The following is a 24,841-nucleotide window of genomic DNA, read 5'->3' as shown; positions in this document are numbered from 1 at the left end:
TTAATAATGTCCTGGAGGTCTCTGAGATTGTCCTCATTTCTTTTAATTCATTTTTCTTTTTTCCTCTCTGATTCATTTATTTCTACCATTCTACCTTCTGTTTCACTAATCCTATCTTCTGCCTCCGTTATTCTACTATTTGTTGCCTCTAGAGTGTTTTTGATCTCATTTATTGCATTATTCATTATATATTGACTCTTTTTTATTTCTTCTAGGTCCTTGTTAAATCTTTCTTGCATCTTCTCAATCCTTGTCTCCAGGCTATTTATCTGTGATTCCATTTTGATTTCAAGATTTTGTATCATTTTCACTATCATTATTCAGTATTCTTTATCAGGTAGATTCCCTATCTCTTCCTCTTTTGTTTGGTTTGGTGGGCATTTATCCTGTTCCTTCACCTGCTGGATATTCCTCTGTCTCTTCATCTTGTTTATATTGTTGAGTTTGGGGTGGCTTTTCTGTATTCTGGCAGTTTGTGGAATTCTCTTTATTATGGAGTTTCCTTGCTGTGGGTGGGGCTGTATGGGTGGCTTGTCAAGGTTTCTTGGTTAGGGAAGCTTGTGTCGGTGTTCTAGTGGGTGGAGCTGGATTTCTTCTCTGTGCAATGAAGTATCTAGTAATGAGTTATGAGATGTCAATGGGTTTGGAGTTACTTTGGGCAGCCTGTATATTGAAGCTCAGGGCTGTGTTCCTGTGTTGCTGGAGAATTTGTGTGGTATGTCTTGCTCTGGAACTTATTGGCCCTTGGGTGATGCTTAGTTTCAGTGTAGATATGGAGGGGTTTGATGAGTTCCTGTTGATTAATGTTCCCTGGTGTCAGGTGTTCTCTGGTATTCTCAGGATTTGGACTTAAGCCTCTTGCTTCTTGTTTTCAGTCTTATTTTTACAGTATTCTCAAGACTTCTCCTTTTATACAGCACCATTGATAAAACATCTAGGTTAAAGATGAAAAGTTTCTCCACAGTGAGGGACACCCAGAGAGGTTCACAGTTACATGGAGAAGAGAAGAGGGAGGAGGGAGTTAGAAGTGACCCGAATGAGATGAGGTGGAATCAAAAAAGGAGAGAGCAAGTTCGCCAGTAATCACTTCCTTATGTGCTCTCTACAGTCTGGACAGTTCAGAGATGTTCATGGAGTTATACAGAGAAGGGAAGAGGGAGGAAAGAGACAGAGGTGGCCAGGAGAATAAAAGGGGGGGATGAAAAGGAGAGAGGCAGATCCAGCCAGTAATCAGTTCCCTAAGTATTCTCCACCGTCTGGAACACACAGAAATTCAGAGAGTTGGGTAGAGAAGAGAAGGGGGAGGGAGGAGACAGAGTCAACCTGGTGGAGAAAAATGAGAGTCCAAAGGGGGAGAGAGCAGTCAAGCCAGTAATCTCATCCCAAGTAAAAATGAGTACTGAATATTGGGTTCTTAAAGTTACAAAATTGATAACAAATACCAAAAGTCAAAGATTAAAATTCTAGAGTAGAGATTGGATTTTCAAAAATACAATATTAAAGAAAAGAAGAAGAAAAAAAAAGTCACAAAAGTTATTATATATATATATATATATATATATATATGATGTTTGCTTTAAAAATAGCCTTTTTTTGAAAAGTAATAGTAGGTTATAAAAATGAAAATTAAAGGAGTAAGAGAGGACTTAAAAATTAAAAAAAAGTTAAAAAAATGAATGATCGTAAAAATAGTAAAAATATATCTAGTAGTTTCTCTGGTGTTGTTGTGGGTATTGTGGGGTCAGTTCATTTTCAGATAGTTCCTTGGTCCAGCTTATATTTCTCAAGATCTATTGGCCCCCTCCCATGCAGTCGGTACTAATGACAGGGTTAGTTATCTATTTCACCTGTCACTTCCAAGGCGGTTCCCTCTGTTTTAGCTTCTTCTGTTTGCTGGTCTCTTCAGTGTCTGATTTCCTCCCTGACACAAAGAGGGTGGTGGTGGACACTTTCTTTTAGGCTCACTTGTTCAGTCGCACTGTGGGGAGGGAGGGACACTGCAAACAAATAACACTGGTGTGTGCTTGCAGTGTCTCAGCCACACTGGGCCTGCCGTGACTCATGGCGCGTGCACCTTCCCTGCCCACAATGCTCAGACTCTAGGTTGCTCTGCTGATAACCTTCCGAAGCTGGCCCTGGGCTGCATGCACCTCCCGGGTCTAAGCCTCTCAGGTTCAGACACCTAGTTAGTCCTCAGAGGCGCAGACTCCATTGGGGCTGCGTTTTGTGCCCTTCCCATCTTTGAGCAGGTCAGGTGATGAGGTGTTTGGCGAGCGCGGTCACTGTGGCTTATCACCTTTCCCGTCCCTGCCACTCGGTTTTCTGGGTGTACAACCGGTGCACCTTCTCAGGTAGATGATGACTGTCCAGAACCCCAAGAAGTCTTAGTTAGCAAAGAAGCCTACTTGCATTTAGGTAGATAATATCCTTCTGGGTCTGGGATTGCCCCCTTCTGGCTCTGGCTGCCTGTCACTGGAGGGGGATGGTCTGAAGCCGGCTAGTTCTGGTCAGCCCTTTGTTCTGTGAGTGGGCCTGGCAGTGTCTTAGGGCCTTTCACGTGGTAACTATCCCACAGTCTGGTTTGCTAGCCCAAGTTAGTTCACTCTGATTAGCTTCCGGGCATTCAGTCCCGATCTTTACTCTAGGCAATGCAGCCCGCGCCTCCCTGCCCAGCCCCTGCTTGCTAGTGGCGGGTGAAGGCGTCTGTGCTGCTTCTCCACTGGGGGAATTACCACTGGGCTCATAATCTGTTGGTTTTAATTATTTAATTATTTGTCCTCCCTATTATGTTGCCCTCTGTGCTTCCAAAGCTTGCCACAGACTCACCAGTGAGAGTGTTTCCTGGTGTTTGGAAACTTCTCTCTTTTTAAGACTCCCTTCCTGGGATGGAGCTCCGTCCCTACCTCTTTTGTCTCTTTTTTTTGTCTTTTATATTTTTCCTACCTCCTTTTGAAGAGAATGGGCTGCTTTTCTGGGTGCCTGATATCCTCTGCCGGCATTCAGAAGTTGTTTTGTGGAATTTACTCAGTGTTTAAATGTTCTTTTGATGAATTTGTGGGGGAGAAAGTGTTTCCCGATCCTATTCCTCCACCAACTTAGGACCACCTCCTGATTTCAACTTTCCAAATTTACTGAGATTTGATTTGTGACCCAAGATGCAGTCTGTCCTGGAGAATGTTCCATATGCACTTGAGAAGAAGGTGTAGTCTTCTGTATTTGGAGGGAATGTCTGGAAGATATGTGAGATTCATCACATCTAATGTTTCATTTAAGACTTGTGTTTCCTTGTTATTTTTGTTTGTTTGTTTTGTTTTGATGATCTATCCATTGGTGTGAGTGGGGTGTTAAAGTCTCCTACTATTATTGTGTCACTGACAGTGTCTCTATTTATGTTGTTAGTGTTTGTCTTATGTATTGAGGTGTCTTATGTATTGGGTGCATAGATATTTACAATTGTTATGTCTTCCTCTTGGATTGATCCCTTGATCATTATGTAGTGTCCTTCCTTATCTCTTGTAATCTTCTTTATTTTAAGGTCTATTATTTTCTGATATGAGAATTGTTACTACAGCTTTCTTTTGCTTTACATTTGCATGGAATATATTTTTCCATCCTCTCACTTTCAGTCTGTATGTATCTTGAGGTCTTAAGCAGGTTTCTTGTAGACAGCATATATATGGGCCTTGTTTTTGTATCCATTCAGGCAGTCTATGTCTTTTTGATGGAGCATTTAATTCATTTACATTTAAAGTAATTATTGGTATATATGTTCCTATCGCCATTTTCTTAATAGTTTGGGGTTTGATTTTGTGGATCTTTTAATTTTCTTGTATTTCTGGACTATACAAGTCCCTTTAACATTTATTGTAAAGCTGGTTTGGTGGTACTGAATTCTCTTAACTTTTGCTTGTCTGAAAAGCTTTTTATTTCTCCATCATTTTTGAATGAGATCCTTGCTGGGTACAGTAATCTTGGCTGTAGATTTTTTTTTTTTTTTCATTTCAGCATTTTAAATATATCCTGCCATTCCCTTCTGGCCTGCAGAGTTTCTACTGAAAGACCAGCTTTTAAACATATGGGGTTTTCCTTGTATGTTACTTGTTGCTTTTTCTTTGCTGCTTTTGATATTCTTTATTTGTGTTTAATCTCTGTTAGCTTGATTAGTATGTGTCTTGGCATGTTGCTCCTTGGGTTTATCCTGTATGGGACTCTTTGTACCTCTTGGACTTGATTTACTATTTCCGTTTCCATGTTGGGGAAATTTTCAACTACAATCTCTTCAAAAATTTTCTCGTACCCCTTCTTTTTCTCTTCGTCTTCTGGGACCCCTATAATTCGAATGTTAGTGTGTTTGATATTGTCCCAGAGGTCTCTGAGACTATCCTCAGTTCGTTTCATTAACTTTATTCTACTCTTCAGAAATTATTTTCCACCATTTTATCTTCCAGCTCACTGATTCTTCTGCTTCAGACAGTCTGCTATTGATTCCTTCTAGAGTATTTTTAATTTTAGTGATTGTGTTGTTTTTCTCTGTATGTTTATTTTTTAATTCTCCTAGGTCTTTGTTAATTGATTCTAGCATTTTCTCCATTCTGCTGTCAACGTTTTGATCATCTTTACTATCATTATTCTGAATTCTTTTTCAGGTAGTTTGCCTATTTCCTCTTCATTTACTTGGACTTCTGTGTTTCTAGTTTGTTCCTTCACTTGTGCAGTGTTTCTCTGCCTTTTCACTTTTTTCTTTTTTAACTTATTCTGTTTGAGGTTTCCTTTTCCAGGCTTTAAGGTTGAATCTTTCTTTCTTTTTTGTGTCTGCCCTCCTGAGGTTGGTTCAGTGGTTTGTGTAAGCTTCAAATAGGGTGAGATTTGTGCTGAGTTTGTTTGTTTGTTTTACCTCTGATGGGCATGGCTGAGTGAGGTTGTAATACTGTTTGTTGATGATTGGGTTTGTACTTTTATTTTGTTTGTAGTTTGGATGAGGCATCCTGCACAGGGTGCTACTGGTGGCTGGGAGGTGCTGGATCTTGTATTCAAGTCATTTCCTTTGTGTGAGTGCTCACTATTTGGTATTCCCTAGGGTTAGTTTTCTGGTAGTCTGGGGTCTTGGAGTCAGTTCTCCCACTTTCAAGAGGCTCTTTAGTTCCTCTTTACTTTCGACCATTAAAGTGGCATCATCTTCCTATCTGAGAAGTTGCTATTTCTCCCAGCAATCTTGATTCTGGCTTGTGAGTTTTCCAGCCCAGCATTGCACATGATATCCTCTGCATATAATTTACATAAACAGGGTGACAATTTACAGCTTTGACAAACTCCTTTTTTCAATTTTGTACCAGTCCATTTTCCATGCCCAGTTCTCACTGTTGCTTCTTGTCCTGCATACAGGTTTCTCAGGAGACAGTTAAGGTGAACTGGTATCCTCATCTCTTTAGGAATTTTGCAGTTTGTTGTAATCCACCCAGTCAAAGGCTTTAGCATAGTCAATGTAGCAGAAGTAGATTTTTTTTGTTTTTGGCATTCCATTGCTTTTTCTGAGAGCTTCCCTGGATCACACAGTAAAGAATCTGCCTGCAATTTGGGCTATCTGGGTTTGATCCCTGGGTTGGGAAGATACTCTGGAAAAAGGAATGGCAACCCACTTCAGGATTTTTGCCTGGAGGATCCTATAGACAGAGGGGCCTGATGAGCTACAGTCCATTGTGTTGCAAAGACTCAGAAATGACTGCGTAACTAACACTTGCTGTTTCTATGATCCAATGGATGTTGATAAATTTATCTCTGGTTTCTCTGCATTTTTCTAAACCCAGCTTGTACATCTGGCAGTTTTCAGTTCACATACTGCTGAAGCATAGCTTGAAGGATTTTGAGCATAATCTTGTTAGCACGTAAAATAAGTTCAATTGTACAGTAATTTGAACATTCTTTGGCATTACCTTTTTTTGAGATTGGAATGAAAACTTATCTTTCCAGCCCTGTGGCCAAGGCTGAGTTTTCTAAATTTACTGGCATATTTAATGCAGCACTTTCACAGCATCATCTTTTAGGACTTGAAATAGCTCAATTCGAATTCCATCAACTCCACTAGCTTTTTTCATAGTAATGCTTCCTAAGGCCCACTTGACTTCACACTCCAGGGTGTCTGGCTCTAGGGGAGTGACCACACCATAGTGGTTATCCGGGTCATTAATACCTATATTGTACAGTTCTTCTGTGTATTCTTGCCACCTTTTCTTAATCTCTTCTGCTTTTTTTAGGTCCTTACTGCTTCTGTCCTTAAAATAATGTAATATTTTAAAAGGTTTATTATTTCAAATCTATAAAATAAATATTTAAATAGAAATATAAGAGGAAATATAAAAGCAACTCTCTGAAATCACTGCAGAGTAATCAGAAAAGGCAGATACTGAAGGGGAGCTGAACCTTGGTGCTGGGTGAGTTTCCCATTGTTTTATGACTTTAAGCCTGAAGGCAGCCCCAAGTCTTTACCCTTGAAGGGAAACTAAAATTTCAATGGAAAAACTAGAAAAGCAGTATTACCGGCATGAAAAACCAAAGGATACAGTTTGTGGCAGTCACATGCCCTAGAATATGAGAAGTTCTCACACACACACAAAAGAAGACTTAGAAGGAAGCTGAAATCTGCTTCTACACTCTGCTCAAATCCTGGATTATCCCTGAGATAGGCACAGATGGCAGACTACAAGCAACCCAGTTGGTGGGACATTAGTTACCACCAGCAACAAGTTTGTAGTTGTTGTTTCAGCAAATTAACTGCCTGATTTGAAATTGTATTCAGGAAAATATCACAATCAAGATTGTTTATAAAATATCATTCAAAATGTCTAGGACATAATCCAAAATTATTCAAAATAAGAAGAAACAGGAAAATGTGATGCATGCTCAAAAGCAAAGACAATAAACAGAGACCCAAAAAACCGTGGTTGAGCATATGATTGCTGAAATGATTAAGAAATTACTGGTCACAGTAATAACAAAAATACATAGGACTGGCTTCAGATAATTTGAAAGATGAAGCATCACTTCAGAAAGCTTTGCTGTTGTAACATCACCTTTGCTATTGTAAGCCCCACTTCCCATTCAGGGTTTTTGATTTCCATAAGCCTAGGCCAGCTGGGGGATCTGATGGGATAAATAAGACATAATAATGCATGGTGCTTCTCAGGTGGTACTAGTGGTAAAGAACCCGCCTGCCAATGTAGGAGACATAAGAGATGCAGGTTCCATCCCTGGGTTGGGAAGATCCCCTGGAGGAGGACATGAAACCCACTCCAGTGTTCTTGTCTGGAGAATCCCAAAGACAGGGGAGCCTGGCAGGATACTGTCCATATCACTGAACAGAGTCAGGCATGACTGAAGTGACTAGCACGCAATACTGCAGGAAGCATCTAGATAGAAGCTAAAATGTTTGAAGTTGACACTGTCTGAAAAAAAAAATGAGTGTCCATTCCTGTATCTGGTGATAAAATTGGGGCTAAGTAGGTGGTTATTGGGTGAATTGAGGGAAATAAAGAAGGGAGCTTTCTATGCTAGGAGGGGTCTTAGTCAAGTATTTATTTTCTTGATACAGCATTGAGGATCTTACTTGCACCCTTGATGGGGTTCCTTTCTGATGTCTGGGGGCAAGGCAATAGAAGGTGATGAAGCTTGCATGTATGCACATACATATCTGTCCATATGTGTGTGTGTTTGCTGGCCCATCCCTTTGGCCTAAATTCATGGCTCCTAAGTAAGTTTTTATTTGTCTGCCTCATGTTTTAGTTTGCCTTTTGTTGGTGGTGGTAGTGGTGGTGCACTTGCTTTTGGTTTTAAGGAAAGCACAGAAAACTATACACTATAAGTGTAAGTTCAGTAATTTTTTCACAAGGTGAACAACATACCTGTGCATCTAGCACTCAGATCCAGAAAAACAACATTAGTAGTATCTCTTAGAAGCTCCCTATGGCCCCTCCCTGTTGTGCTACTGTCCTGCCATAAAGTGTTTTTAATGTACCACAAGGGAAGATATATCCTGTCACAGCTGGAGAGGAATTGCCCTGCCATCATTTGGTGGACACCCTGACCATCTCATCCCAAAATAGAAGGGATATTGTAGTAACAGAGAGCAAAAAATATTGGATCCCTATAATCATGGGAAGCAAGTGCAGCAGCCTCTTTCATAAAATGATTGCATGATTAGAAGAAGGTTGAATTAACTGAACAACAGAAGGATAACTGGTCATCTCCATTCCTCCCTGACCAGAGGGTCAAATTAGCTGGGACATGGACAGTCCAGGGATGGGAAGGATGGCAGGTGGGTGTCAAACTTGGTCTGGTTTTTATTGCAACTGTCTGAGGAAATCTGGCTTTTAGAGCCATATTCCTGCAGGTTCCCTACCCCTTCAGGAAACCTCATATCAGGTTTCTAGAAAGTGTGTTGCCAAGGAGAGCAGAAGATACCAGCCTCCCGCCCAGTTTCCATGATGCAATGCAGGTGTACCCCCCTGCCTGCTCAAGGATGGTGGGGAGGGAGTTGGGGGAGGGGATCCAGAGGTGGAGTGTTGCATCTGCTGTTTTCTCCCCTGCCTGCCTTCTACCCCTCCTTTGAGCTCATGGTGGCTAATTCATTTTCTGGTTCTTGCTGTTAGCAGACAAAATGTGGCTCCTATACTAATTACCACCAGTATGCTCATCAGAAGCCTGACTGGATTTAACTGAATCAGGGCTTTCACATTTGCTTAGAAGGGAACTTAGCGAAAGGTTTACCAGGGAGAAAAGAAAAGAAGCTAGGGTCTACCAAGTGGTGGATGGTGAGCCCAGAGGGGAATAAAGGACAAAATTTAAAAAAACAGCAGAGTCATGAAAAGTGCAGGAAAAAAGAGTGAAAAAGGCCTGATCAGAAAGGTATGAAAGACCAGGAGCCTGCAAGGGAGTGAGTAGGAGAGGATTAGGCTCCTGGGTGGGTGGGGCTACCGCACAGTCAAGTTCTGTGAGCAGTGACATAAGCCCCTTAGGCAAAAAAAAAAAAAAAAAGAAATGCACTATCTATAAACATTAAATGCTGGAGAGTGTGTGGAGGAAAGGGAACCCACTCTTGGTGGAGATGTAAATTGATACAACCACTAGGGAGAACAGTATGGAGATTTATTTTTAAAACGTAGGAAGAAAACTACCATATGACCCGGCAATCCAACTACTGGGCATATACTCTGAGAAAACCACAATTCTAAAAGACATATGTACCCCAGTGTTTATGGAAGCACTATCTACAATAGCCAGGACATGGAAGCATCTAGATGTCCATTGACAGATGAATGAATAAAGAAGTTGTGGCACATTTACTTAGCTATAAAAGTGGGATATTACTTAGCTATAAAAATTAAGTGAACTTGAGTCAGTTCTATTGAAGTTTACAAACCTAGAGTATATCATACAGAGAAAAGTAAGTCAGAAAGGGAAAAATAAATATTGTGTATTAATGTACATATACAGAATCTAGAAAAACAGTACTGATGAAATTACTTGCAGGACAGCAATTAAAAAAAAAAAAGATACAGAGAACAGAGTTGTGGACACAGTGAGAGAAAGAGGGTGGCATGGATTGAGAGAGGAGAGAGTAGAACTGAAAATTCACATTACCATATGTAAAATAGACAGCCAGGGGGAATTTGCTGTATGATGCCAGGAGCTTGACCTGGTACTCGGTGACAACTTGGAAGGATGGGATGTGGTGGGAGGTTGGAGGGAGATTCAAGAGGGAGGAGACATAAGTATACCTATGACTGATTCATGTTGACATGTGACAGAAACTAATACAACATTGTAAAACAATTATATTCCAATTAAAAATAAGGTAATTAAAAAATAAACATGAAAGTAATGGAAGCTTTAGCAAAAATCTTTGGGAGGAGGAATAAGAACAAAAATCCCTTAGAAAAAAATGAAAAGTGAGCAATCCAAGACCATATGTAGGGTCGCTTTCTCTCTCCTCCTGGTACCCCTCACCCCTGAGAGCACCCAATAATATAATTTCCAAATCAAATTCCTCAAAGAAACATATGATCCCCAGCAAACATTCTCTACTAACTATCAGTGATGTCAAGGGAACACATCAATAACCTCCAATGCACTTCAGTGGCTTTAAAAGACACACCACCTCAGACTATATTTCTGCCCTGGCTGGGGCCAAAGGTGAGCTTCATCAAGGGGTAGGTCCAGCTGGGAGTCTAAAAAGCAGCAAGGCCCTGAAGTAGATAACTCTATGTGTGAGTGGTCTGGAGACTCCAGAGAACCATGGACAGCTAATGATAACATAATTCTCAAACTCACATTTGTAAAATATTTAGTCAAGAGTTGATTGGTGAGGGTGTGCATGAAACTATTCTATGGTAGAAGAAAGTGCATCTCAATCTCTATTGTTGAATAGGAGGAATGTGCCATAGATTTTGAAAATTATGTGACATTATACTTGATTAGAGGACTGGAATGGGTGAATTTAACTCAGCTGACCATTATATCTACTATTGTGGGCAGGAATCCCTTAGAAGAAATAGAGTAGCCACCATGGTCAAGAAAAGACCTGAAATGCAGTTTTGGATGCAACCTCAAAAATGACAGAATGAACTCTGTTCGTTTTTAAGGCAAACCATTCAATATCACGGTAATCCAAGCCTATGCCCCAACCAGTAACGCTGAAGAAGCTGAAGTTCAACGGTTCCATGAAGACCTACAAGACCTTTTAGAACTAAAACCCCCCAAAATATGTCCTTTTCATTATAGGGGACTGGAATGCAAAAGTAGGAAGTCAAGAAACACCTGGAGTAACAGGCAAATTTGGCCTCAGTGTACAGAATGAAGCAGGGCAAAGGCTAATAGAGTTGTGCCAAGAGAACACACTGGTCATAACAAACATTCTCGTCGAACAACACAAAAGAAGACTCTAGACATGGACATCACCAAATGGTCAATACCAAAATCAGATTGATTATATCCTTTGCAGCCAAAGATGGAGAAGCTCTATAAAGTCAGCAAAAACAAGACTGGGAGCTGCCTGTGGCTCAGATCATGAAGTTCTAATTGCCAAATTCAGACTTAAATTGAAGAAAGTGGAGAAACCACTAGATCATTCAGGTATGATCTAAATTAAATCCGTTATGATTATACAGTGGAAGTGAGAAATAGATTTAAGGGATTAGATCTGATAGAGTGCCTGATGAACTATGGACAGAGGTTTGTGACATTGTACAGGAGACAGGGATCAGGATCATCCCCATAAAAAAGAAATGCAAAAAAGCAAAATGGCTGTCTGAGGAAGCCTTATAAATAGCTGTGAAAAGAAGAGAAGTGAAAAGCAAAGGAGAAAAGGAAAGATATAAGCATCTGAATGCAGAGTTCCAAAGAACAGCAAGAAGAGATAAGAAAACCTTCCTCAGTGATCAGTGCAAAGAAATAGAGGAAAATAACAGAATGCGAATGACTAGAGATGTCCTCAAGAAAATTAGAGGCACCAAGGGAACATTTCATGCAAAGATGGGCTTGATAAAGGACAGAAATGGTATGGACGTGAGAGAAGCAGAAGATAATAAGAAGAGGTGGCAAAAATACACAGAAGAACTGTACAGAAAAGAGCTTCACAACCCAGATAATCACGATGGTGTGATTACTCACCTAGAGCTAGACATTCTGGAATGTGAAGTCAAGTGGGCCTTAGAAAGCATCACTATGAACAAAGCTGGTGGACATGATGGGATTCCAGTTGAACCATTTAAAATCTTGGAAGATGATGCTGTGAAAGTGCTGCACTCAATATGTCAGAAAATTTGGAAAATTCAGCAGTGGCCACAGGGCTTGAAAAGGTCAGTTTTCATTCCAATCCCAAAGAAAGGCAATGTCAAAGAATGCTCAAATTACCTCACAGTTGCCCTCATCTCACACGCTAGTAAAGTAATGCTCAAAATTTTCCAAGCCAGGCTTCAGCAGTACATGAACCGTGAACCTTCAGATATTCAAGCTGGTTTTAGAAAAGGCAGAGGAACCAGAGATCAAATTGCCAACATCTGCTGGATATCAAAAAAGCAAGAGGGTTCCGGAAAAAAAACATCTATTTTTGTTTTATTGACTATGCCAAAGCCTTTGACTGTGTGGATCACAATAAACTGTGGACAATTCTAAAAGAGATGGGAATACCAGACCATCTGACCTGCTTCTTAAGAAATCTGTATGCAGGTCAGGAAGCAACAGTTAGAACTGGACATAGAACAACAGACTGGTTCCAAATAGGAAAAGGAGTACAACAAGGCTGTATATTGTCACCCTGCTTATTTAACTTATATGCAGAGTACATAATGAGAAATGCTGGGCTGGAAGAAGCACACACTGGAATCAAGATTGCCGGGAGAAATATCAATAACCTTAGATATGCAGATGAGACCACCCTTATGGCAGAAAGTGCAGAGGAACTAAAAAGCCTCTTGATGAAAGTAAAAGCTGAGACTGAAAAAGTTGGCTTAAAGCTCAACATTCAGAAAACGAAGATCATGGCATATGGTCCCATCACTTCATGGGAAATAGATGGGGAAACAGTGGAAACAGTGTCAGACTTTCTTTTTTGGGCTCCAAAATCACTGCAGATGGTGACTGCAGCCATGAAATTAAAAGACACTTACTCCTTGGAAAGAAAGTTATGACCAACCAAGATAGTATATTGAAAAGCACATACATTACTTTGCCAACAAAAGTCTGTCTAGTCAAGGCTATGGTTTTTCCTGTGGTCATGTATGGATGTGAGTTGGACTGTGAAGAAAGCTGAGTGCTGAAGAATTGATGCTTTTGAATTGTGGTGTTGGAGAAGTACTGTTGAGAGTCCCTTGGCCTGCAAGTAGATCCAAGCAGTCCATCCTAAAGGAGATCAGTCCTGGGTGTTCATTGTAAGGACTGATGTTGAAGCTGAATCTCTAATTCTTTGGACACCTCATGTGAAGAGCTGACTCATTGGAAAAGACCCTGATGCTGGGAGGGATTGAGGGCAGGAGGAGAAGGGGACGACCGAGGATGAGATGGCTGGATGGCATCACCGACTCAATGGATATGAGTTTGAGTGAACTCCGGGAGTTGGTGATGGACAGGGAAGCCTGGCGTGCTGTGATTCATGGGGTTGCAAAGTGTCGGACATGAATAAGCAACTGAACTGAACTGAACTGATACTTGATTAAAAATATTCCTTTTCCATTGGAAACTGGAACAAATGTTCCAATATCAACAACTTGTTTGTGACCCACTTGAACCACCTGCAGGTAAGGGGAATAAAATGTTTCTCATTTATTTGCTATCATTATTTTTAATCTCCTCACAGTGCTTTCCAGGAGATTTTTAAAAATAAAACTTCTTCATAGAGGTGAACAAAATGGCAGATGAGTTGGTGTACGTGGAGTACATCTCTCGATGGATACATCAGGAATGCACCTTCAGGCACAGAAGTGCATGCAGAACATCAGCTGAGAGTGGACAGGAGTACGTGATGGATGGAACAGCATATGCAAAACCACACAAAAAAGAACTGAAATCAAGCCCTAAGGCTTTGGAGCGGGAGCACTGACTCCAAGACCCCAGACTACAGGAAAATTAATCCTAGGGAGTATCAAATAGTGAAAACTCACACAAAGGAAACAACTTGAATACAAGATCCAGCATGCCTAGCCACTAGTAGCACTCTGTGCAGGATGCCTCATCCAAACTACAAACAAAATAAAAAATACAAACCCAATCATCAACAAACAGTATTACAACCTCACTCAGCCATGCCCATCAGAGGTAAAACAAACAAACAAACTCAGCACAAATCTCACTCTATTTGAAGCTTACACAAACCACTGAACCAACCTCAGGAGGGCAGACACAAAAAAGAAAGAAAGAATTCAACCTTAAAGCCTGGAAAAGGAAACCTCAAACAGAATAAGTTAAAAAAGAAAAAAGTGAAAAGGCAGAGAAACACTGCACAAATGAAGGAACAAATTAGAAACACAGAAGTCCAAGTAAATGAAGAGGAAATAGGCAAACTACCTGAAAAAGAATTCAGAATAATGATAGTAAAGATGATCAAAACGTTGACAGCAGAATGGAGAAAATGCTAGAATCAATTAACAAAGACCTAGGAGAATTAAAAAATAAACATACAGAGAAAAACAACACAATCACTAAAATTAAAAATACTCTAGAAGGAATCAATAGCAGACTGTCTGAAGCAGAAGAATCAGTGAGCTGGAAGATAAAATGGTGGAAAATAATTTCTGAAGAGTAGAATAAAGTTAATGAAACGAACTGAGGATAGTCTCAGAGACCTCTGGGACAATATCAAACACACTAACATTCGAATTATAGGGGTCCCAGAAGACGAAGAGAAAAAGAAGGGGTACGAGAAAATTTTTGAAGAGATTGTAGTTGAAAATTTCCCCAACATGGAAACGGAAATAGTAAATCAAGTCCAAGAGGTGCAAAGAGTCCCATACAGGATAAACCCAAGGAGCAACACACCAAGACACATACTAATTAAGCTAACAGAGATTAAACACAAAGAAAGAATATCAAAAGCAGCAAAGAAAAAGCAACAAGGGAAACCCCATACGTTTAAAAGCTGGTCTTTCAGTAGAAACTCTGCAGGCCAGAAGGGAATGGCAGGATATATTTAAAATGCTGAAATGAAAAAAAAAAAAAAAATCTACAGCCAAGATTACTGTACCCAGCAAGGATCTCATTCAAAAATGATGGAGAAATAAAAAGCTTTTCAGATAAGCAAAAGTTAAGAGAATTCAGTACCACCAAACCAGCTTTACAATAAATGTTAAAGGGACTTGTATAGGGCAGAAATACAAGAAAATAAAAAGATCTACAAAATCAAACCCCAAACTATTAAGAAAATGGCGATAGGAACATATATACCAATAATTACTTTAAATGTAAATGGATTAAATGCTCCATCAAAAAGACATAGACTGCCTGAATGGATACAAAAACAAGGCCCATATATATGCTGTCTACAAGAAACCCGCTTAAGACCTCAAGACACATACAGACTGAAAGTGAGAGGATGGAAAAATATATTCCATGCAAATGTAAAGCAAAAGAAAGCTGTAGTAACAATTCTCATATCAGAAAAAATAGACCTTAAAGTAAAGAAGATTACAAGAGATAAGGAAGGATACTACATAATGATCAAGGGATCAATCCAAGAGGAAGACATAACAATTGTGAATATCTATGCACCCAATATATAAGACACCTCAATACATAAGACAAACACTAACAGACATAAAGGGAGACACTGTCAGTAACATAATAATAGTAGGAGACTTTAACACTCCACTCACACCAATGGATGGATCATCAAAACAAAACAAACAAAAATAACAAGGAAACACAAGTTTTAATGAAACATTAGATGTGATGAATCTCACTGATATCTTCCAGACATTCCCTCCAAATGCAGAAGACTACACCTTCTTCTCAAGTGCATATGGAACATTCTACAGGACAGACTGGATCTTGGGTCACAAATCAAACCTCAGTAAATTTTGAAAAGTTGAAATCATATCAGGCATCTTTTCTGACCACAATACTAAGAGACTAGATATCAATTACAAGAAAAAATGCTGTAAAAAACACTAACACATGGAGATTAAACAATATGTTCCTAAATAACCAACAGGCTACTGAAGAAATCAAAAGGGAAACCAAAAACTTCCTAGAAACCAATGACAAGGAAAACATGCCAACTCAAAAGCTACGGGATGCAGCAAAAGCAGTTCTAAGAGGAAGGTTTAAAGTAATACCATGCTGCCTCAGGAAACAAGAAAAACATCAAATAGACAACCTAATTTTACACCCAAAACAACTGGGAATAGAAGAACAAAATACTCACCAAAATTAGCAGAAGGAAAGAAATCATAAAGATTAGAGCAGATATAAATTAAAAAGAAATAAAAAAACAGTAATAAAGATTAATAAATCTAAAAGAAAGATTTAAAAAAAATGCAAACCTTTAGCCAGACTCATCAGGAAAAAAAGAGAGAAGAATCAAGTCAACAGAATTGGAAAGGAAAAAGGAGAGGCTACAACAGACAAGGCATAAACGCAAAGGATTATAAGAGACTATTATAAACAACTATAGGGCCATAAAATAGATAACTGGAAGAAATGGACAGATTCTTATAAAAGTTAAACCTTCCAAGACTGAACCAGAAGGAAATAGAAATTATGAAAGACCCAATTAGAAGCACTAAAATTGAAGCTCTGATCAAAAACCTCCCTAAAAACAGAAGCCCAGGACCAGATGGCTTCACAGGAGAATTCTATCAAGCATTTAGAGAAGAGTTAATGCCTAGCCTTCTAAAACTCTTTCAAAACACTGCAGAGGAAAGAACACTCCCAAACTCATTCTATGAGGCCACCATCACCCTGATACCAAAAACCAAAGAAAACACACAAAAAAGAAAACTACAGGCCAATATCCCTGATGAACATAGATGCAAAAATCCTCAACAAAATTTTATCAAAAAGAATTCAACAACAGATTAAAAAGCTCATACACCATGATCAAATCAGCTCTACTCCGGGGATGCAATGATATTTCAATATAGGCAAATCAATAAATGTGATTGACACCATATTAACAAACTGAAAGTTAAAAACATATGATAATCTCAATAGACGCAGAAAAAGCCTTTGACAAAGTTCAGCACCCGTGTATGATTAAAACTCTTCAAAAAAATGGGCATAGAAGGAACTTACCTCAACATAGGAAAGGCCATATATGATAGACAAGTCTATAGCAAACATTATTCTCAATAGTTAAAAACTGAAAGCATTCCCTTTAAGTTCAGGAACAAGAAAATGGTGTCCAGTTTCACCACTATCATTTAACATAGTTATGGAAATCCTAGCTACAGCAATCAGAGAAGAAAAAGAAGTAAAAAGAATCCAGATCAGAAAAGAAGAAGTAACGCTCTCACTGTTTGCAGATGACACGATACTGTACCTAGAAAACACTAAAGATACTATGAGAAAATTACTAGAGCTAATCCATGAATGTAGCAAAGTTGTAGGATACAAAATCAATACACAGAAATCACTTGCATGTCTCAGTTCAGTTCATTTCAGTCACTCAGTCGTGTCCGACTCTTTGCAACCCCATGAATTGCAGCACTCCAGGCCTCCCTGTCCATCACCAACTCCCGGAGTTCACTCAGACTCACGTCCATCGAGTCAGTGATGCCATCCAGCCATCTCATCCTCTACACCATACACAAAATTAAACTCAAAATGGATTAAAGAGAACATAGGCAAAACACTCTGACATAAATCACAGCAGGATCTTATATGACCCACCTCCAAGAATACTGGTAATAAAAGCAAAAATGAACACATGGGACCTAATTAAAATTAAAAGCTTCTGCACAACAAAGGAAACTATAAGCAAGGTGATAAGACAGCCTTCAGAATGGGAGAAAATGATAGCAAATGAAGCAACTGACAACTAATCTCAAAAATATACAAGCAACTCCTACAGCTCAATTCCAGAAAAATAAACGACCCAATCAAAAAATGGGCCAAAGAACTAATAGGCATTTCTCCAAAGAAGACATACAGATGGCTAACAAACACATGAAAAGATGCTCAACATCACTCATTATCAGAGAAATGCAAATCAAAACCACAATAAGGTACCATTTCATGCTAGTCAGAATGGCTGCGATCCAAAAGTCTACAAGCAATAAGTGCTGGAGAGGGTGTGGAGAAAATGGAACCCTCCTACACTGTTGGTGGGAATGCAAACCAGTATAGCCTCTATGGAGAACAGTGTGGAGATTCCTTAAAAAACTCGAAATAGAACTGCCTTATGACCCAGCAATTCCACTGCTGGGCATACACACTGTGGAAACCAGAATTGAAAGAGACACGTGTACCCCAGTGTTCATCGCAGCACTGTTTTTAATAGCCAGGACATGGAAGCAACCTAGATGTCCATCAGCAGATGAATGGATAAGAAAGCTGTGATACATATACTCAGCCATTAAAAAGAATACATTTGAATCAGTTTTAATGAGGTGGATGAAACTGGAGTCAATTATACAGAGTGAAGTAAGCCAGAAAGAAAAACACCAACACAGTATAATAATACATATATATGGAATTTAGAAAGATGGTAACGATAACCTTGTATGCAAGACAGTAAAAGAGACACAGATGTATAGAACAGCCTTTTGGACTCTGTGGGAGAGGGTGAGGGTGGGATGATTTGGGAGAATGGTATTGAAACATGTATAACATCATATAAGAAATGAATCGCCAGTCGCGGTTTGATGCAGGATACAGGATGCTGGGGGCTGGTGCACTGGGATGACCCAGAGGGATGGTACGGGGATGGAGGTGGGAGGGGGGTTCAAGATGGGGAACAAGTGTACACCCGTGGTGGATTCATGTTGATGTATGGCAAAACCAATACAATATTGCAAAGTAATTAGCCTCCAATTAAAATAAATAAATTTAAATTTAAAAAAAAGTATTGATGCTTTGAAACTGTTGTGCTGCAGAAGACTCCTGAGAGTTTCATGGACAGCAAAGAGATCAAACAAGTCAATCCTAAAGGAAACCAACCCTGAATATTCATTGGAAGGACTGATGATGAAGCTGAAGCTCCAGTATTTTTTGGCCAACTGATATTAAGAGCTGACTGATTGGAAATGACCCTGATGCTGGGAAAGATTGAAGGCAAGAAGAGAAGAGGATGACAGAGATGAGATGGTTGGATGGTATCACTGACTCAATGGACATGAGAAGCCTTGTGTGCTGCAGTTCATGGGAATCATAAAGAGTTGGACATGACATAGCTATTGAACAACAACAAATATAGTAATTATTAATATAATAAGATTGAAGGTAGGAGAAGGGGATGACAGAGGTTGAGATGGTTGTATGACGTTACTAACTTAATGGATATGAGTTTGAGCAAGCTATAGCAGTTGGTGATGCACAGGGAAGCCTGGTGTGCTGCAGTCCATAGGGTTGCTAAGAGTCAGACACGACTGAGTGACTGAACTGATTAATGTAATATGCATGAACCATATCATCGATGTAGCACTATTTGTATTAATATATGTTAATTCATAATTGATATGAGCTGTAAAATATTTGTGTATATATTTATATTTAAATATTTGAAACTAGATGTGTTTAGTTTTCGCTGTCTACAGAAGACTTAATCCAACTGGAGATACTTGGCCACGTCCTGAAACAGAATGCCAAGTTGGTGTCCTCCGAACATGACAGCAAAAGCTCATGAACTGCTACACACTCCAGAGTTATATTTGTTCAGATCAGTCAGACAAAAATATTTCTGTGAATACATGTCAGGGCATTCTACATAAAGATCCCAGACAATTGCATAAGTTTTAGTGTGGGATATGAGAACAAGGGACAGAAAGACTGGTGAGGAGGCACAAAGGTTTATAAAACCAAAGTAGTGCCCCTGGTACAGCCAACTAGAAGAAGAAAATAGGAGAAATGGATAATCTGGGGAGGAGCACGAAGAATGTGTGGATTCAGAGCATCCTCCCACACAGAGGGTGTCTACTCACCTTCCCCACTCATACCTTCTCTTTCATCCCTGTGGTCTGAGGAATGAATCTGCAGATACACATGACTGTCCATTCTTGTCAAGAAGAAACTGTATTTTCCTTTGCTTCAATAAAAAAATATAATGCAACACATCCTCCAAACTGTATTCTCAGCTTTGGGCAGGACCCCTCTCAGGGAGCTGGGGACCTGGAATGAGGAAGGCTGTAGACAGGAAGCATGGTTTTGTTCTTCTTTGCATTCAGCCTTCATAAAGCATCTAATCTCTCCAATTGCTGACCTCAATCATCACTAAAATGCAACATCAATTCTATTCAAGGCTAGATCATGGAAAATTTTGTTTTCATTTCACTTGTTATGAATTTTCTTTCCACAATACCTTAGCTCTTGTGATGTCTTCTTTCCTTTTTCATTAAACATCTTTCATCATAATATGCAATGTGTTTTCCATTCAACTGGCAGCTTCTCTAAGGATGCTATCTGCATAGGTGGCCTCTATAACTAGTTCACACATAAGGACAGGTAGGGGGCAAGAGTTTGATGTGAAGCCATGCTCATATTTGATGAGGACCTATTAGACAGGTAGAGACTGAGGATGGGTTCTATGTCTTGAGTGGACAAAAGTGGTCCCAAAGTGGTCATCATGAATGTTCTGGAATAACAACTGGCCTTGTGTGCAAACTCTAGAAGCATCTTAAGAACATATCAGAACCCCTTATATCTGATATATTTTTAAGCCACGTTGTAACATTGTAATAATTTCCCCCAAATTGCAACTTAGAATCTACTCAAATTTTTTACATAAAATCATGAATTAATATTTGAGGATCAGATCATTAATTAATATTCCCCATTAATAAGCAATATTCTCTAGTTCTAGAAGTCTGAATAGAGAAATATAGCTAGCAGTATATACAACCCTTAGAAATGTAATATTTTCCTGCCTCAAAAATCTTCCTGAAATCATGTGAAACTTGAAGTGTCATCGCAGCTCAAAGTTTTATCATGAGACGGTCACTCAATACCTACTTCAGGATCTGCCAACACTGGTATCCAACACTAACACTCCCCACATATTATGTAGCCAGAACTGCTGGTTGTTGCATAAGATGAACTCTATGAACCTTATTATCTCAGTTCCTAGTGTCAGGACATAGATCAGGAGAAAAGCAGCTGACAGGGAGCACTACTTATATTTCTCAGATCTGGGAAAAGCTTCCTAAGATACATCTGTTTACTTAATTTTTGTCTTTATGAAGGCATTACTCACCTCCAAGGTCTTAACTCATTTTTAGCTACATTCTAGGCTCCCCCAGCACTTTCTAAGCCATAAAAGTATTGAGGTCAGAGCAAGAACCAAACCAAGGAAATCTGTATCCCAATAAAATAATAGTCTCCAGTAGTAACCCAATAAAATAGCACTGCCGCATAATTAAATCTGTGTAGGTCATCAGTGTGGAAAGTGAGTCATATAAATGAAGCTGTAATGAATTTGATCTTGTACCTTTACAAAAGGAAGTTAGCTAATCAGTCACAATCAGTTTAATGGAGGGATGGGCAGGTAGGAAGGATGGGTAGTGGAAACTCTCCATACCTCTCAATCCATCTCTTTTCTTACTCCCAATACAGCTTCTATCAATACAGAGGTGCAGGTGTTGGCAGTGCACCCAGATTGTTCTGCGACAATGCACTTGATCCTGGTAGATCTTCTGCTCTCGTCCTTACCCTGTAAATAACTGACAACAGCTTTGTTGCCAGGAATAAAGCATATCCTTGCACACCCTAAAATTGAATAAAGTAGGGAAAACATCTAGACCATTCAGGTACGATCTAAATCAAATCCCTTACAATTATGCACTGGAAGTGACAAATAGATTCAAGGGATTAGATCTAATCGATAGAGTACCTGAAAACTATGAATGGAGGTTCGTAACATTGTTTAGGAGGCAGTGACTAAAACCATCCCCAAGATGAGGAAATGCAAAAAGGCAAAGTGGTTGCATGAAGAGGCCTTAAAAATAGCTGAGAAATGAAAAGAAGCTAAAGACAAGGGAGGAAAGGATATATATATATATATATATATATATATATATATATATATATATGCTGCTACTGCTGCTAAGTCGCTTCAGTCGTGTCCGACTCTGTGCGACCCCATAGACGGCAGCCCACGAGGCTCCCCTGTCCCTGGGATTCTCCAGGCAAGAACACTGGAGTGGGGTGCCATTTCCTTCTCCAATGCATAAAAGTGAAAAGTGAAAGTAAAGTCTCTGAGTCTTGTCCTACTCTTAGCGACCCCATGGACTTCGGCCCACCAGGCTCCTCCATCCATGGGATTTTCCAGGCAAGAGTGCTGGAGTGGGGTGCCATTACCTTCTCATTGTATATATACGTACATACATACATACATACACACACACACACACACATATATGTGTGTATATGTATATATATACACACACACACGTATACATACATCTGAATGCAGAGTTCCAAAGAATGGCAAGGAGAGATAAGAAAGGCATCCTAAATGATCAGTGCAAAGAAATAGAGTAAAACAATAGAATGGGAAAGGCTAGAGATCTCTTTAAGAAAATTAGAGATACCAAGGGAGCATTTAATGTGAAAATGGGCACAATAAAGGATAGAAACGGCATGGACCTAACAGAAGCAGAAGATATTAAGAAGAGGTGGCCAAAACACAGAAAAAGTAAACAAAAAACTCTAATAACCTAGATAACCATGAAGGTGTTATAACTCACCTAGAGCCAGAAATCCAGGAGTGGAAAATCAAGTGGGCCTTAGGAAGCATCACTATGAACAAAGCTAGTGAGGGTAATGGAATTCCAGCTGAGCTATTCCAGTCCTAAAAGATGATGCTGTGAAAGTGCTGCCCAAATATACCAGCAAATTAAAAAAAACTCAGCAGTGGCCACAGGACTGGAAAGGTTCATTTTCATTCCAATTCCAAAGAAAGGCAATGCAAAAGACTGTTCAAACTCCTGCACAATTGCACCAACCTCATAAGCTAGCAAAGTAATGCTTAAAATTCTCCAAGATAAGCTTCAATACTATGTGAACCGAGAACTCCCAGTTTTTCAAGCTGGACTTAGAAAAGGCAGAAGAACCAGAGATCAAATTGTCAACATCCTTTGAATCATAGAAAAAACAAGAGAATTCCAGAAGAAAAGCATCTAATTCTGTTTCACTGACTACGCTAAAGCCTTTGAAATATTCAGTTCAGTTCATTTCAGTTGCTCAGTCGTGTCTTACTCTTTGAAGCACCATGGATTCAGTTGCAGCTCAACATGCTTCCCTATCCATCACCAACTTCTGGAACTTGCTCAAACTCATGTCCAAGTCGGTGATGCCACAAACCATCTCATTCTCTGTCGTCCCCTTCTCCTCCTGCCTACAATCTTTCGCAGCATCAGGGTCTCTCCCAATGAGTCAGTTCTTTGCATGAGGTGGCCTAAGTACTGGAGCTTCAGAATCAGTCCTTCCAATGAATATTCAGGACTGATTTCCTTTAGGATTGACTGATTTGATCATGCAGTTCAAAGGACCTTCAAGAGTCTTCTCCAACTTCACAGTTAAAAGCATCAATTATCCAGCACTCAGCTTTCTTTATGGTCCAACTCTTACATACATATATGACTACTGGAAAAACCATAGCTTTAATTAGATGGACCTTTGTTGGTGGAGTAATGCCTCTGCTTTTTAATATGCTGTCTAGGTTGCTCATAGCTTTTCTTCAAAGGAGCAAGTGTCTTTTAATTTCATGACTACAGTCATCACATGTAGTCATTTTGGAGCCCAAGAAAAGAAAATATGTCACGGTTTCCATTGCTTCCCCATGAATTTGTCAGGAAGTAATGGGACTGGATGCCATAATCTTTGTTTTTTGAATATTGAATTTTAAGCCAACTTTTTCACTCTCCTCTTTCACTTTAATCAAGAGGCTCTTTAGTTCCTCTTAGCTTTTTTCCATAAGGATGATGTCATATTACTCAGCCATTAAAAAGAATACATTTGAATCAGTTCTAATGAGGAGGACGAAACTGTAGCATATTATACAGAGTGAAGTAAGCCAGAAAGAAAAACACCAACACAGTATACTAACGCATATATATGGAATTCAGAAAAAATGGTAGCAATAACCCTATATGCGAGACAGCAAAAGAGACACAGATGTATAGAACAGTCTTTTGGACTCTGTGGAAGAGGGTGAGGGTGGGATGACTTGAGAGAAAGGCATTGAAACATGTATATTATCATATATGAAATGAATCGCCAGTCCAGGTTCGATGCGTGAGACAGGGTGCTTGGGGCTGATGCACTGGGATGACCCAGAGGGATGGGATGGGGAGGGAGGTGTGAGGGGGGTTCAGAATGGGGAACACATGTACAGCCATGGTGGATTCATGTCAGTTTCAGGCCTACTGAAACTCTCTTGCTTTTCTGATGATCAAATGGATGTTGCCAATATGATCTCTGGTTCCTCTGCCTTTTCTAAAGGTAGCTTGAACGTCTGGAAGTTCATGCTTCATGTACTGTCAAAGCTTGGCTTGGAAAATTTTGAGCATTACTTTGCTAGCAGGTGTGATGAGTGTGGTATTTTGAGCCTTCTTTGAAATTGTGTTTCTTTGGAATTGAAATGAAAACTGACCTTTTCCAGTCCTGCGGCCACTGCTGAGTTTTCCAAATTTGCTGGCATATTGAGTGCAGCACTTTCACGGCATCATCTTTTAGAATTTGAAATAGCTGAACTTGAATTCCATCACCTTCACTAACTTTGTAGTCATTCTTCCCAAGGCCCACCTGACTGCATTCCAGGGTTGCTGGCTCTTGGTGAGTCATTACGCCATGGGTTATCTGGGTCATGAAGGTCTTTTTTGTATAGTTTGTCTGTGTGCTCTTGCCACCTCTTCTTAATATATTCTGCTTCTGTTAGGTCCATGCAATTTCTGTCCTTTATTGTACCCATCTTTGTATGAAATATTCCCTTGGTGTCTCTAATATTCTTGATGAGATCTTTAGTCATTCCCATTCTATTGTTTTCCTCTATTTCTTTGCATTGATCACTGAGGAAGGCTTTCTTATCTCTCCTTGTTTTCTTTGGAACTCTGCATTCAAATGGGTGTATCTTTCCTTTTCTACTTTGCCTTTTGCTTCTCCTCTTTCTTAGCTCTTTGTATGGCCTCCTCAGACAACCATTTTG

The sequence above is a fragment of the Bos javanicus genome, chromosome 21 (genome assembly GCF_032452875.1).
Source record: "Bos javanicus breed banteng chromosome 21, ARS-OSU_banteng_1.0, whole genome shotgun sequence".
Taxonomy (NCBI): Eukaryota; Metazoa; Chordata; class Mammalia; order Artiodactyla; family Bovidae; genus Bos; species Bos javanicus.
Note: the sequence above shows the minus strand (reverse complement) of the source record.